This window comes from Myotis davidii, unplaced genomic scaffold (genome assembly GCF_000327345.1).
Source record: "Myotis davidii unplaced genomic scaffold, ASM32734v1 scaffold704, whole genome shotgun sequence".
Classification (NCBI taxonomy): Eukaryota; Metazoa; Chordata; class Mammalia; order Chiroptera; family Vespertilionidae; genus Myotis; species Myotis davidii.
In genome coordinates, this window is record NW_006296284.1 from 222663 (window position 1) to 238770 (window position 16108).

General features: G+C 38.1%; 1 protein-coding gene across 1 annotated transcript in view; it reads left to right on the forward strand.

The window, feature by feature from the left end:
• Positions 1-16108, forward strand: part of LOC102757166 (adhesion G protein-coupled receptor L3-like) — a 361454-nt gene that overhangs the window by 1593 nt on the left and 343753 nt on the right. The window lies entirely within an intron of this gene.

Sequence of the window (16108 nt, forward strand, 5' to 3'; positions counted from 1 at the left end):
GAGGAGCGGGGCTCTGGGGTGGTGGGGACCACGGGGTGGCCCGCCTGCCGCCCCCCTCCCTAGACACCTGCCTCGGAGCATCCTCGGCCGCGGGTGCCCAGGTCGCGCCCCTGAGCCGTGGAGCCGAGCTGGCTCCCCGCACCCCGCCCGTTGGGTCCCCTTCACGGCAGTTGGGTTTAGACATGCCTGTCCAGGCTTTGTTAGGCGGTTTGGTTGGAGAAAGGTGCCACTTTCTTGGGTGGCCCGCGGCGGCGCGGTGCTGGGAGTGGGCACGGTTTGGCTGTTGAAAGAATCCGGGTGGCGGGGGCACCGGGGCGGGATGGGGAGGGTATTGGTGGCCGCGGTCGGCTGGGTTACAGGTAGGAGGGTAGGCGCCAGGGAGCTTCTCTCGGGAGGAGGGGAGGCTCCAGGCTGCCTCGCAGCGAGGGTGCCGCTGCGCCCCCGCCGCTGGAGTCTGGAGCTAAGCGTGCTACCCCCCCTCCCCCAGCAGTATTGGTGGGTGGTCGTGTATGTGTGTTTCTGGGGGCGACCTCCCTGCAAAAGGGTTAGTTGGCGGCGGGGCGGCGTGTGCGTGCGTGTGTGTGCGTTTTCGTGCGCTCAGGGGATGGCCCGGAGGTATTTGCGGGGATGGCAGAGCTGATGCTACTTGAGCTTGCTTATCGAAATCTCCTGGGATCCGCTGAACTGGAAAATCTGGTTTGAGGAGGCCGCGGGGGCCCGTAGGGTTTGCGGGGAAGCCTCTCGGTGTCCCCTGGTCCCTTTTCCGCCGGCGAGGAGCACCTCCGCGGGATGCGTGCGGCGCGTGAGAGTCTCTGGTGCAGCGCTCATCGCGCCCCAGATCGGCCCCGATGAGGACCAGGGGAGAGTGTAGTCATCTCGCTGGCAGATTGAAGTAACCGAGCGAAGCCGGCACAAGCCCTGGTCCCTGGAATGTTCTGGCCACTTTCCTCGCTCAGATGGAAACATGTGCTGCTGTATTTATGGCCAGAGATAGCCTAGCCATTGGGCGAACTCCCGCGGGCGAGCCACCCCCGGTGTCTCCTGCCAGTGCCCGTGTGTGATCCTGCCTGCAGCAGTTGGAGCACATTGTAAACAAGGGTGTCAGCAGCCCCGCCACAGCCTCCTTTCCGCCGAACCTAGCGGTGTGAGTTGTGTTTACTTTCCTGGGTGGATTACTCATTAGGAAGTCTAAGTCTTCTTGCACCCCTGATTTTACATCCTTCCAGCCAGCTGCTGGGGAAATGAGGAGACCCATAGACTCTGGCTGGAAGGAAAAACTGCCTCCTGTGTTGTGCTGTGGAGTAACTAGGCGGTCTGCTAATTTAGTGTCATATTGGGCTAGCAAAACTAGTTAAGGAATGCCATTTTAGAATCTACAGAGACACGCTTCTTTAGTAATTTTTCATTTGGAGAATGTTTTTATTTCCCTAAGAGGTTAAACAGAATGGAGCCAGTTTTCCCTGGTACATTTTTCAAGCGGGGATGATACTAAATTACCAGGAGTTCCTAGCGCCCAGTTTGTCTGTACGCGGATTACAGATAGACCTGTCAGTTCTTTTATAGTGTAACCCGAAGAGGTTTTCAGATAATTTGTGTGGAAGTTAAAAAGATATTTTCATTGAAATATCTCTCAGCTTTGTTTCACACTATCTTTTTTTTTTGTAACCAAAGCAAGGGTTAACAATATACAAAGATAATCAGTTTTTTTTTAAAAAAACTTGAAACTGCTTTTTTAGTTTCAATAATTAAAAGATTAAATGCCTTAGTTGTAGATGAGCTCTGACTGCTTGGGTGTTTGTTGCAAATGGCTATGTTCTATTTTGTTCTAAAAATGTAGCACTGCGAATGTAAAAGGATACTTTGTTTCTAGGTACTATAATGTCTACATTTCTTTCTTTTTAAGATCTTCTTGAAAAGCTTAGGTTGCAAAAAATAAAACACAAACAAAAAGGAATACAGAATCCCTGATCCCCGATTTTGATTGTTATATTTTTATGAGTTATTGCTAGTGGTGGTCGCCTTAAAAGAAAACTTAGAGAATTGTGATTTAATTCATGAGCATCTAGCATCCTATATTTGCTTCACTTCTGGAGGGTTTATGTTAAAGTCTTTAAACTTGCAATCATTTCTGAAGATGAAAGGATACTTGTCCTCTCCTTTTAGAAGATCTAATTGCCATGATTCCAAGTCCATATATTAGAAGATTTGGTCAGATCTGTTCTTTGTTTCCTAGCAGTCATACATTCCACAGGTCCTGATGTCATTAGGACTGTGTTTGTCAGTGTATTGTGCTGTCTTTAGCTGAAGGTGAACATGCCAGAGTGCTTGGATGCCATTCCATAGCACTTCTTTATCACTAAATATCCAATAGCCTGCTCTATTGGCGTACATGGGTAACTGGACTATTTCTATGAACTCGGGGTACAAGGAATGATTAGTATAAAGGTTTATGTGAACTCTTTAAATCCTTTTGATAGACATGTTAGGTTGCATCAGGCATCCCTGGCCTGAAGAGCAATAAGCCAACATGGGATTTGTATGATGGGTAAATGCTTTTTGATGTCTCATTTTAAGTTGCTTGATCTGATTATCCTTCAGGTTGAGAGCTCTCCTCAAAATATGAATGGAGGATATTTTAGAAATGGTTGTCTTTATAATGATCTTCTTACATTTTGGAGATTTAAATATTCCTTTTCACTCGGAATAATAGTATGAGATTCACTGGCTCCAGCTACTGTGCCTGGCATTGTTTCTGGTAATTAGGCAAAATTTGGATGAATTTGATTTGCCTTTGATTCTTTGGTTAACTATAGCAAAGGAAATCTAACTAGAAAATAAAAAGCTTATAAGGTCAAAAGGACTGAAGTTAGTCAAATAATATACAAAATGCTAAACTGAATTGGCTTTCAGATTTCATTTGGACCACTTTAACCACTTTTTAAACTGTTTTTGAAAAGGACTGTCAAGTAGGAGTGACAGTTACTATTAGAAGTGGGGGCATTTTTGCCTAGAATTCAGGAAAACTGCTTGTGATTTTTGTATTTAAGAACAAAGAGTGATTTGAGAAATGCTATTCAGCCTTAATTTAGCATGGGATGAATGGCTAGAGCAGTTAGACTTAAAGGAGGATGCTCTTTCCTCCAATTTTGCAAATGGCTATTTTCCCTTTGATTCCTTAGATTTGCATTACATTCAAAATATGCATTTGCTCACATTGACAGAAGCTGTATTGTAATTTAGCATTTGTTTGCCTTCAAGGACATATTTATGCTTAGATTACTATTGCATCTTTTTCTTTTTCTTTTATGCAAATGCATTTCTTTATAGAATATTAAATTTTATAATAAAATGTAAAACATTCAAATTTGAGTAAGGTCCTTCTGACATTTATTTCCCCTTTGTTGTCTGTGTGTGTGCATATGTGTTGTTAGAGAGTTGTTCATCAGTGGGGAGACAAATCCAGATTTTTCCCTGATTGTGACTTTGATATTGTTGTTTATTCATCAGTTTGAGAAAAATAGGTAAGTATGTCTCTTGATATCAATTATAAGTCCTAAGATGTGTATATTTCTCCCAACCATTTAATGCTATTACCCTGGTCTGAGTGTCTATGTGGATCAATTAAATGAACTCTACTACTGCATAGGTAGCAGGTGTACTTTTTTTTTCAGAATTGTGAAGCGTGTTTATGTATTCAAAAGTACGAAATATATTTAAAAATTAGCTGTCCTACTCTGAATTAATGAAGTTCTCCACTGTTTTAGGGAGTGGGTGAAAGGAGAGAGTTCTTCTTATATTTGATTATGACAGATTCTGTAGCTCTTAATAACTCATGTCTTATTCATGTCTTACTGACACTGAAAATAAGAATTTAATGTTAAATGTCTTCATAAGAATGACTACATATATTAGAAGAAGTTAATATTTGGTCCATATTATTCAAGAATTTAAATAGAATGTTGTTGGTGGTAATCTTATTTATTATGAAGATTATCTCTGGGATGGAAAAATAAATCACCAAACTGAATGTTTCTGGTAAACGTTTATGTCAGTTATTTTGTAGAGCAGACTACTCTTCTTCTCAATCTGTGTTCTGGGGAAACCTGTGGGTCCCCCTAAGACCCTTTCAGGCCTGTCAGGAGAAAACATTGTCATAACAATGCTAAGATGTGATTGGCCTTTCGCTCTCATACTTGAACAAGTGTGCAGGGTGGGGTGGGGTTTCCAGAAGGTACATGATACTAGTATGTGATGACATCATTGCTCTGATGGCATATGGCATGTGTTTAAAAGTTTCCACACTTTAACTATGAATGCGTAAGTATTGATAGTTGAAACCAACATACTCCCAAGTTGCTTCAGGTCATCAGTTTTTAAGCATGTGTTAGGGTCTTGGGACCAGGGAGTCTGAGAAGCGTTCCAAGATCCGCCTCCTTGTACTCACAAGTCTCACCCCGTGTAACCATATAAGAAGCCATCTGGAATGAGAAAACAAGTGGATGGTTCAAGTTTTAAAAAGACACAGTAGGTTGGAGGTTTTATAATTTTCTGACATTTTCATTATTTTCTTCCCATCCTAGAAAGCTTGTCTTTAACTGTTTTGATCCCCACTTAGTGAAACCGAAGCTTTAAAGCTGCCACATCTCCAGCCTGATGTCCTGACAGTAGCAGAGGAGCTACAGGGAGAATTTAACATCCGGGCCCCAGGTCTTGAAATCCAGATATCTGGAGAGGCAGAATGGGGTGGTGATGAAGAGAAGGGACTCTGGGGTACATTTACTTAGGTTTGATAAGTTATTTGACTTTGGGCAAGATACCAGATCTCTCTATGCCTCAGTTTCCTGATATGCTTTCATGGGTATAACAGTTGTGCCTAATTCATAGGTTGTTGTGAAGATTTAATGGGAAGATGTATGCAGAGTGCCCCAAATGGTTCTGGGCACATAATACATAGGCCCCTGTTTGCTGCTGTCATTAGTTTTATTATTATCATTATTATTTACTAGGTCTCATGAGGGCTCCAAGAAACATTAATCAACTCCCCATGGGATTCAGATATGTGGTTATGTTTCACCTCATTGCTTTAGAGCAACATTTAAAACATTATTAAATTTGAAAATTTCAAATAAAAGATAACCTTGGCTTTATTTTTACCTTCCCACTTTAAAAATAATGAGGAGTTGTTGGGATTTTTTAAAATACTATGAATTAATAAAATACCTTCCATAACTTGGGCTAAGTTTGCAGTTGGGTAGAGTATGAATGCCCAATTAAAACTAGATTTCAAAGACCCTAATTGAATATTTATGTATCATGGGAATTATTAGGGAGGAAATCACTTTTCTGAAGTGATATCAAGACAACTCACTACACTCTTAGTCTGTTAATCACTATTGATGAATCACAACAGGCCATTTTCAGGGAGAAGGACCCATGGGGTAATTATATACTGTGGCTCAGTTTATTTGTGAGGGGTAATATGCCTAATGAATGACAGAAGCTCCCACATAGATATTAATTTTACCAGAATCTTAAGTTTAAAAGTGAACTGTAATACTTCTGAATAGGACTTTGACATCTTTTTGAAAATTTCTATGTATATTTATAAATTATATATTATATTTGAGTATATTCATGGCTAAATATTTCCCTTATCCCTGCCACAGTAAGTACCATAGCACTTATCTTTTCCAGCTCTTTGGTTAATCCCGTTACAGTTGTAAAAACAAAATTATATTCTTCAGGTGGGCATAGCTGGGTGTTGTCCCTAGTTATGAACTTGTCAGAAATGGCCTTTGGAATGAGGGACAATCCCAATTCCATAACTCTCTAGCTCAGTTGTCTTTGTCTGTAAGTAAAGATAATGGCATCTTTGAGGAATAGGAAGTAAATAGAAATGTACCTGATAGATTGAGCATTTAATGAAAGGAACCTGTCATTATCAGTCATAGTATTATTTGAAATGTCCTTAACTACCATTATTAAAAAATAGCTAAGTCAAATATTATTTTCTTAATAGAAGAGTTCTTGATGAGCCAAGAAAATTAATAACATTTTCTTAAACAGCCGAGAAGGTTTTATGTCTTTTTGTCTTTCCCAATTTCCTTTTTTAACCTTTGCTTGAGTACCTATTTCTGAGCTCCTAATCTTAATCTTAAAAAGTTATGCTCTGCTACTAATTCCCCACCAAAAATCATAATCCTGACAGAAAAATATTTTTGACAGCCACCAAGTATCGTGTCTGAAGATTGACTTAAATCACATACAAGATGAAAATAGCAATTTATCTTAAGACATTGTAAATTAAACTCCTGATCATCTTTTCTCATGGCATCAGTAGCTCTTTAAGTTTGAACTGCATCAGAATTTCGTCGCCAAATCAAGTCATCATAAACTTTTAAGACTTAAGGATTCCAACACTTAAAAATTTTATAATTCCAAAATTCATGTCTTCATCAGATGAACCCTTAAAATCCAGACCCCAAAGTTGTTTTAAAAGAGTACAAGTAGGGACATGGTGATAAATAAGCCTGAATTTTAGAATTAACATCTGTATTTCACTGACAATTGCCAATCGAGAAGTTCCTGAAATGTGTGACTTTTACCTATTATTACCCAGCATTTTTGTTAAAATGGAAAGTGTACAACGTGGTAGGTGGTAAAAATGAATAAAAACATAAGCTGCACCTTGGACAGCTGACTTGCTAAATTGTACCAGACTGAAGTGTTTTAAAGTATAATTCAAGAAAATGAAAGTCAAGTAGAAATGATACCCCCTTCTGTTTGATCAGTTTGTGTTGGTGTTTATACGTCCCACAGAGGCAGAGCGTGTTACTATTCAGCACAGCCCCAGCAGCTCCACAGTGGCCTGAGCCTGTGAGAATAGGGGAGAGACTCGAGCCCAGTTTTTGATGTTCTGCATGGGTGGGTAACCTGAATACTAAAATGCATTCCATTGACAGCTGATCCTGGAAGAGGCTTTTCAACAGTCTCCAGTTTTGTTTTGGTTTGGTTTCTTTCCTCTTTTCCTTTCCTCAAAACTCTTCCAAATGCTGTTGGGTAAGAGGAATGGGTTCTGATGGGCATCTTTTGTATGGGATTTTATGTCTGGCATGAATGGAAGGGCTCAAATGGTTTACATTGATATCTTTTAGTTTTTTCTCATTTTTAGTGTTTTTGATTTGTCAATGGCTGATGGTGGTTGTCTGAATCTTGACTCAGAATACTGATCGTGACTTCAGGAAGCGGACAAAGAGTCCATTGAGAAATAGTTTTGTGTTAACATGAGGCATGTGTATATCTAGACTTTCTTTTTTATATTGACTTTAACTGTTGAATCTGTCAAGTTTTAATCATATTATTAACTGAAGTTGACTTTGGAAGGAGGCCTTTTAAAATAATACACAATCATTTTTTAAAAAATTTTAAGCACTTTCAATAGTTAAATTTTACTTTAATTTTAAAATATTTTTATGCATGGTAGTTAAATATTATTTTACTGTCATTCCAAAATGCTGCAGCATCTTAGTGTTGTATGGACTTAAATTCAACTTACGAGATTTGATAGATTGGGGGTAATTCATTGTTCCTCTCTTACTTGCAAAGACAATTCCAACTAGCTTTAGGCCAAATGATCAATTTATTGGGAGGTTATTGTTTTTCTCACCAGAAGAATCTTGGTGAATAATGGAGGTTTTTCTAGGCATCAAAAATAAAAATAGTCCCTTGACCCCCACTAGGATTCTGCTCTAGTTGCATGTCCCTACCCACTTTTCCTTTCCTCTGCCTACTGGATTCTTTCGCTTTCACCACAGTCTGGACTAGGTACCCAGTTTTAGATCCATCTGTTATCACCAGCTTAGTGGAGTGGGTAAGGATATTGCACTTCCTCTGTGGATGGACAAATAGATTGGAGAAGGAAAGGCTCAATTAATAGAGGGATCTTGTACACAGGACAAGGCAGAGGGGCCGATAAAACCTGAATGTCCACTACAATAATCCTTTGTTAACTGAGACAGATCAGGCACTAGAAGAATTGGTTAGGAAAACCATTACAAATGGGTTTACTCTTTTCCTGTAAGCAGCCAATGTGATCTTAGAAAATGTTTACTTACTCATTTGACCCAGAAAATCCAACAAAAACATGCAAATCAAGGGATTCAGATCTTCAGGTTCAAAAACACCTAAGGAACTGCCCCCGTTATCAAGGAGGCTGTGCATATCTGAAAAGCCACGAAATAGCTGAAAGATGTCATTTTATAACAACATATCCACACACGACAGTGGGGATATGCCAAGCGGGCACTGGACACAGGGTTGGTGGCGCACAGAGTGCTGAATTTTTGCTATTCATGCTAAAAAAGGCAGAGAGTAATGCTGGTCTTACAGGTTTAAATGTGGATTATTTAGGCATTGAGTACCTCCAGGTGAACAAAGCCCCTGAGATATACCATTGGCTGTAGAGCTCATGTTTTAATTAAATCATGTGTGAGTTCCACCAGCCAACTTACGATGATGCTTCATGGAAAGGAGCAGCCAGCAGTGGAGGTTGCACAGAAGAAAAAGTTACCCCCGATGAAACTAAAGAAACAAAAACTTATTGAATAAGAATAAATGCGGCATAAAATAAATGCGGATAGAAGTAAAAGCAGTAAAAATGGATTTGTAGGTATGAATCTATCTGAGATATCTATTTTACTCCTGCTAGTGTACTTGTTATGTCATGCTTCTGACGGGCATATGTATTTGTTCAAGTTAACCTTATGTTTAGAGACAGAAGACTCAAAAGTACATCAAGTAGGATATTTTAAATAATTGAGCATGGATAACTTTATTAGTTGTCTAAAGAATCCAATGAAAACATACTTCAGTCTATCTAGTAATAGTGTTATTCAAATGGCAGACCTCTAATATGGATCCATTATTACAAAATCTAGAGTCTGGGTAGTGTTTCATGCTGACACTTGACTAGTCGAAGTGAAATGGTGTTTTAGAGAAGTTATTTGTATAAGTTGGGAAACCACCTGCACTTAATTATTTTTATTTTTTATTACAAAATTGCGTTGACTTTTCGTTTTTATTTGTAAGTGCCAACCCAATGTACTAGTAAAAAGTAACACATAATATAATTTGGTGAATTTTCAAAGGTTAGTAGGACTCCCATGTACCTCCCTTGCAAATCCTTGAAAAAGAAGGAGCACTAAAATTTAGAAGGCTGTCAACATTGTACTTTCATGATCTGGCGTTATTAAGCAAACTTTGCGAGCATTTCTGTTTTTAGGTGCATTTGATTAAATGTGTGATCTTATCTTGGTGAAATAGCCTGCTGGGCTGCCGACAGTAGTGCTCAGAAATGAAATTTGCTGAGAGGCTCTGAGCAGACATTTATTCTAGGAGACCTTTCTTGAATAATGGATGATAGTGAGATTGCAGTGCTATGTGTGTGTGTTTTATTCCTTGAATATAGGGGTGTTGAGAGAGAGCAACAACAACAAAAAAGTAATGGGGTATGAAAGAAAACATTAGGTTTATAAATGAGAACTTAACCTACTTTATTGCAAGTGAATGATCAGTCTTTGTGAGGGACTCATAGTATCGACGTCAGAGGATGGTATGCTAGTCCATCTGTTTTGTGGTAATAATCTTTCTGTGTTATTTCCTTTACTGCTACTCTCTCTTCGCTTGGTAGATATTACTCTGGAATTCTTGCTACTATCCCAGTGGTATATCATTTATGTAGCTCTTTTGATTCTACTTGGGGGCTACTAATAGTTGAGTTTTGATTCCCATTCATTCTTCTCCATGCAGCTTATTCTAGTTGACTGATCATAACTGAGTTTTATTTCTGATTGTCGTAGTGCTCATGTTCAATAATTGTGAAATATAGAGATATATTCAGCAAAACAAATCATCCAGTATCTTATAATGCAGTAGTACCTTGCATTGTTCACAAAGATGATTTCACACATATTTTTAACTTGGTTATCTCTGTATTTTATTCATGAAATATCTGTATTTTATGTGTGTTTGTTTTAGTGGAATTAAAGTTAAATTAGATATATACCAGTTCTTATAATTCTCTCCTATTTCTGCATGCTATTATTTTTGAAAGCATCCTTTTTAATATTGTAAAATATTTCATTAGGTGGATATACTGTGATTTATTTAAGCTTTCTTTATTCGTGTGAATTGTTGTATTTTGCAAGGATAAGCTTGGCCTATTCTCTGGTGATTTCTGTAGCACAGATTCCTTGAAGTACAATTACTGGGACAGAGAGTAAATAATTAGTTTGACTTTAAGTACTTGGTTACAGTGATTCCCATGAATCAATGTCCTCTGTGTATATTTGGTTCTCCTAACTTTTTGGAAATTTTAAAGAATGTTAACTCTCAGTTATGTATAGGTAGTAAAGATTAGTAACTTAATAATGGTGTGGCAATTCTTAAGAATTACTAACTCATATGTATCAATATATAAAAGCTGAGATCAGTAAAATAGTAAAAATGAAAATAGTAAAAATGGAATTTAGACCAAACAGTCATTTAAATAGGATGGTGCCTAATGTCTTTGAATTTAACATAATCTTAAAACAAAACTATACACTGAAACTGATTTATGAAGAATTAAGAAGTCCACCATCCACTTTATGTCCCTATAAACTTTCACAGTTAAGTCCTCTGCTCTGAATGGTCCTCTTATCTGTTAAATTCATCTACTAAAAAGTTCTCTACCAAAGCGCTTATGGAATAAGGAAATTGGTGGGCTTTGTTTGGGTAGTTCTAAAATTTCAGTACAAAAAGTAGGAGTAAATTGTCAGTAATAATTGAAGGTTGTCTATAGAGTGAGAGAGAGGTCATAAAGAAAATTAACTATACAGAACATTATGGCTTATAATTAGTAAATATGAGTCAACTTTTGCTAAGTGTAAGTTTAGTTAGAGATCTACCCATAAGAATAAGAGTGAGGTACAACATCTGAGGTGTTTAGTAATTCATAAGTCAAATGGGAAAGAAAAACAGCAGGTGTATAATGTAACTTTTTATCATTTCTACAATAATGAAGTACCTACTGTATTTGATTTCATTAGTTCATTCTTTGGCCAAAGAGACTAACAGTTATATTTTAAACAGCATCTTTGTGACTTCTGCTTTCAATTATAAAGACATGTATTTAAGGTATATTTCCAGCATTCAGATTGGAAGTCTGTTATTCTTCTCTTTCTATTTTTTCTTTAAATCTGCATCAGAACATATTTGTAGGGCAGTTTAATGCTTGATTAAGAAATGAGTATATAGCTGCGTGGATATGCTTTATGGACCTAAAAGAAACAACTGAATGTGAAAGCAGTGTTTGAAGTTACTATTTCAAGATAAATTCAAGTGCCTTTGAAAACTGCTCTGCACCTGCTTGTGAAATAATAAAGGCATGGAAGGCATCTTAAAAGGCCCACACTTGCACACTCATTTCCTAAACATTTTTAAAAATATTTTTTAAAATTTAAAAATGTCTTCATTTGATAATCAAGAGACATAAAATTTCATTTATGCAAGATGAGTAATTTCTAGAAATCTGCTGTATAATTCTGTTCCTGTAGTTAACAGTATGGTGTTGTATGCTCATAAATCTGTTAAGAGGGTAGATCTCATGTTAACCCTTTGTGGTCGTATTAAATTTGGGCATGGGTGTCGTACTGGTCGGAATTAATTTCCATTGAAAGAGCAGTGATACATAACATGCAAGATTATGAAGGATAAACAAGATTTATTAATTCTTTTTTGGAACTACGTCACTACTGGTAGAATCACTACAAACGTTATAACTTTCTACGTCAGAGTCAGTATTCAAGGTGCCAAAATAAAACTCTTCATCGTTACTTTCAGATTCGCAGTACACTTCTTTCGGTAACTTTCTTTTTTGCCATCTTGGAGTATTATTTTGAAATATCTTAACAAGCGAGAATGCCTAATTACACTTAAACGTAATTTGTAAAGCTTTATTTGAAATTCTGCGAAGTATCTCCGAAGCTTGTCGATTTCTTCACTCTCAAAAGGGGACTGACTCACCACGGTGTTTTGCATGGCGAGTGTGGAACCACCACGTTTGTTTATATTGAGTTTCGATAACTCCGATTTGTCAGGGCAATGTTTTGGTTTGTGACAAGGTCGCTTAGACACTTAAGAGCTTTCAGAGAAATTATGAACTGATACATGAATGAATAGAGTTAAGATTCATACTGTTCCTTGCTGTGGTGGCTGAGAGCAGACATACGACCGGAACGGTAAAAAAGCTCTGGTGGCTGAGAGTAGACAAACGACTGCAAAGGGTTAAATGTTCTTATCACAATAAAAATAAAATTAATGTTTCAAGAAGAATTGTGGTAACTTGCCCAAAGGGACATGGTTGGTTTATAGCTTCTGCTGCCTTCTTTCAAGGAATTTCTGTCTTGCCCTTGAGGGTTCCGATTTCTGATTTCAGACATGGCATTGTCACTAAATAGCTACATCACATTGATCATATAACTTCTTCAGTTTCTTTTGCAACTAGGGTATAGGCGTTGGGGTTCTTTTTCTCTAAAACAGCCATAAGATAAAATCCAATATAATAAAAGGGTAATATGCAAATAGACCAAACAGTGGAACGACCGGTCACTGTGATGTGCACTGACCACCAGGGGGCAGATGCTCAATGCAGGAGCTGCCCCCTGGTGGTCAGTGAGTTCCCACAGGGTGAGCTGAGCAGTGCTAAGGATGTCTGACTGACGGCGTAGGCCCACTCCACACAGGGGAGCCATCAGTCAGATATCCCCTGAGGGCTCCTGGACTGTGAGAAGGCGCAGGCCCGGCTGAGGGACCATCCCCCTCCCCCACCCCCCGAGTGCACTGATTTCGTAAAATAATAAAGCTCATTATAGTAGAATACCTATGGTTGAAAGTTTACTTTATCAAAAATCTTAATGGGCAGAGCTAATACACAGTACTGCCCATGGTGATAGCATATTTTAACAAGATAAAATAGGTTAGACATTTCCTTTGGTGGAAGTTTAAAAATAAATTGACACTAAGTTATTTTACATTCTTTTAAAAAATTAATAGTCTAGCCTGGCCATTGTGGCTCAGTGGTTGAGTGTTGACCTGTGAACCAGGAGATCATGGCTCCATTCCTGGTCAGGGCATATGCCTGGGTTGTGGGCTTGTTCCCCATTGGGGAGCATGAAGGAGGCAGCTGAGCAATGATTCTCATCATTGATGTTTCTGTCTCTCCCTCTCCCTTCCTCTCTGAAATCAATAAAAATACATTAAAAAATTAATATTCTAATAAAGTTTTCTCACATTCCTCTACATTATAGTATTCTACTATTATGATTTGAGAGAGAGAGAGAGATGGATAGATACACATTGATGTGAGATAGGAACATCTATTGGTTTCCTCCCTTCCTCATCCTGACCAAGGATCTTACCCTGGTACAGTGCCCTGATCAGGAATTGAACCCACAAACTTTAGTGTAAGGGATGATGCTCCAATTAATTGAGCCACCCGACTAGGGCTGCTTCTTTCCTTCCCTCCCTCTTCCTTCCCTCCTTCCTTCCTTCCTTCCTTCCTTCCTTCCTTCCTTCCTTCCTTCCTTCCTTCTTTTTCTTTCACAGTAAATGATTACATGATTTTATGTATTTTCTTATATAATCTTTCTTTTCTTTATGTTTATAGATAAAGTAAATTCTATGCCCTGAGTTTTGCATCCAGGGTACTGTTATCTTAGATCAAGACAATTACAACATCTGTTCATTTATAAAGCAGAAGTGCGTACATTGAGTATTGAATACTCACTGTTTTCTTTTTTTCCCCCCACGATTGAATTTACTTACATAAAATTTTTACATATTATTTTAAGATTTAAGGAGTAACTTGCATTTAGTTCTACATTGATGATTTTTACTGAAAGTAGTAAGACAATGTAGAGAAATACAACATATAAAATAAAATGTATATTATTGAGATCAAAGGATAAGTAGAAGGGAACCTAAGCCCGCTCTCTGTATGACCCTGGAAAAGTGACTTAGCCTCTGCATGCCCCAGGTTCCTCACGTGTAAACTGGGAATACAAATTATGCTTACCTTTCAGAGTTATGGTGAGGATTAGCTGAGATAATGCACATAAATCATATAGCACACTGGTAGCTTTTATTGTTTGCATTAATTTTTTAATCTGTTGTTGAAACAGATATCCTCTCCCAAATGGGCCTCTAATTGTTCTGCTTTTTTCCTGCAGTTCTCCAAAGATCAGCTTCATTAAATCATTGTGTATTTTTTTATTTTTTATTCACTGTGTACTTGTTATCATCAGATGCCTGCAGGATGCTGGGGATATGGAACATAGCATGGCAAAAAGAGCCTCTGATTTTATTCCTATAAAATCATGGAAATGAAGAGATATCAAGCAGTGTATCTACCATTAATTATTTAGTTAAAACCGTGGCGAGTGCTACAAAGGTCAAATCCAGGATGCTATGAGAGTTATAGCAGCAGGATCAGACCTTGTCTGAATTGGGGGGTGAGAGGGATATGGAAATACATCCCAGATCAAATAACATTTGAACCGAGATCAGAAGGTTGAGTAGGCAGCCCTCGAGAATGTGCTGGTTCACTGCTCCCTTCAAATTCTGTCATCAGAAGAACTGATCCCAGTTCCAACATGTTCTAGTCAGGGAGGTTAATAGAGCTGAGTAAAGGGAAGAAACTTGAGCATAGTTGCCTTGATTTGTCAATCAAGACAACGCACCTTCAGTTGTCCTTTTACAGAGAAAGTGAATTAACATGGTATGTTTTAATATCAGTTTCCTGCCTGCAATATTAAATTTCAGAATTATCATAAAAATCATAAAATAAACTATTAGCTGACCATAAAGAATGATCAGACACTGTACATTTGAGATGAGAAAAATTCTTAATATCTATAAAGAGTGCTCCCCCAAAATGTATACAAACTTTGAGTGATTATATAGTCAGTGTTTATTAACATACAGTTCATTTTCAAATTGTAAAAGAATCTACAGAAATGAATTTTTTCCAAAGCCAGTTTTCAAACTGATGACTGTTCTGGTCCAGGCACTACTGATAATGGGAAGCAATGGAATTGCAAACATCGGGAATCATTTCACTCAGTATTTATGTGCCATCAATTCATCGACTGTTGCTGGTTTTGTACCATAAACTTTATCTTTTATGTAACACCATAAAAAGAAGTCTCGTGGCACTTTAGGATAAATTTTCTTTGTTCTAAGGTTGGTCTGGCTTCACCTATTATTTCAGATCAGTTAATAGGAAGCAATGGAATTGCAAACATCAGGAATCATTTCACTCAGTATTTGTGTGCCATCAATTCATTGACTGTTGCTGGTTTTGTACCATAAACTTTATCTTTTATGTAACACCATAAAAAGAAGTCTCGTGGCACTTTAGGATAAATTTTCTTTGTTCTAAGGTTGGTCTGGCTTCACCTATTATTTCAGATCAGTTAAACCTGAAAAGGAGTGAAAATTAAGTGAGTTATCAGCAGTTAAAGTATGTATACATTTTTGGGGGACACTCTATCGATAAAAAAACCAAGATTTCTTAGTTTAGTCTTGGAGATATGTATCTGTGTTTGTGAATGAGTGGGAGTTTTACTCTAGATTCTAGAGCAGGGGTGGGCAAACTGTTTGACTCGAGGGCCACAATGGATTCTTAAACTGGACCGGAGGGCCGGAACAAAAGCATGGATGGAGTGTTTGTGTGAACTAATATAAATTCAAAGTAAACATCATTACATAAAAAGGTAAGGTCTTTTATTTCAATAGTTTTATTCCTCTCAAACGGCAGGATCCGGCCCGCGGGCTGTAGTTTGCCCAAGGCTGTTCTAGAGTCTAGAAGATTGGTTTCTATTCATTCTTATTCTGACTTCTCCCCATCCACATTCACTTATTATGCGCCTGTCTTTCAGTCCTGAGGAACTCTGCAGACATGGAGGAACTCTTTAGGAATACCGTTGCTAAAGTTTGGCAGTGCTATAGTCGTGACTTTCTACTTGTCAAGTGACAGTAGTAAAATATCAATCTGGGCCCTGGCCCAGAC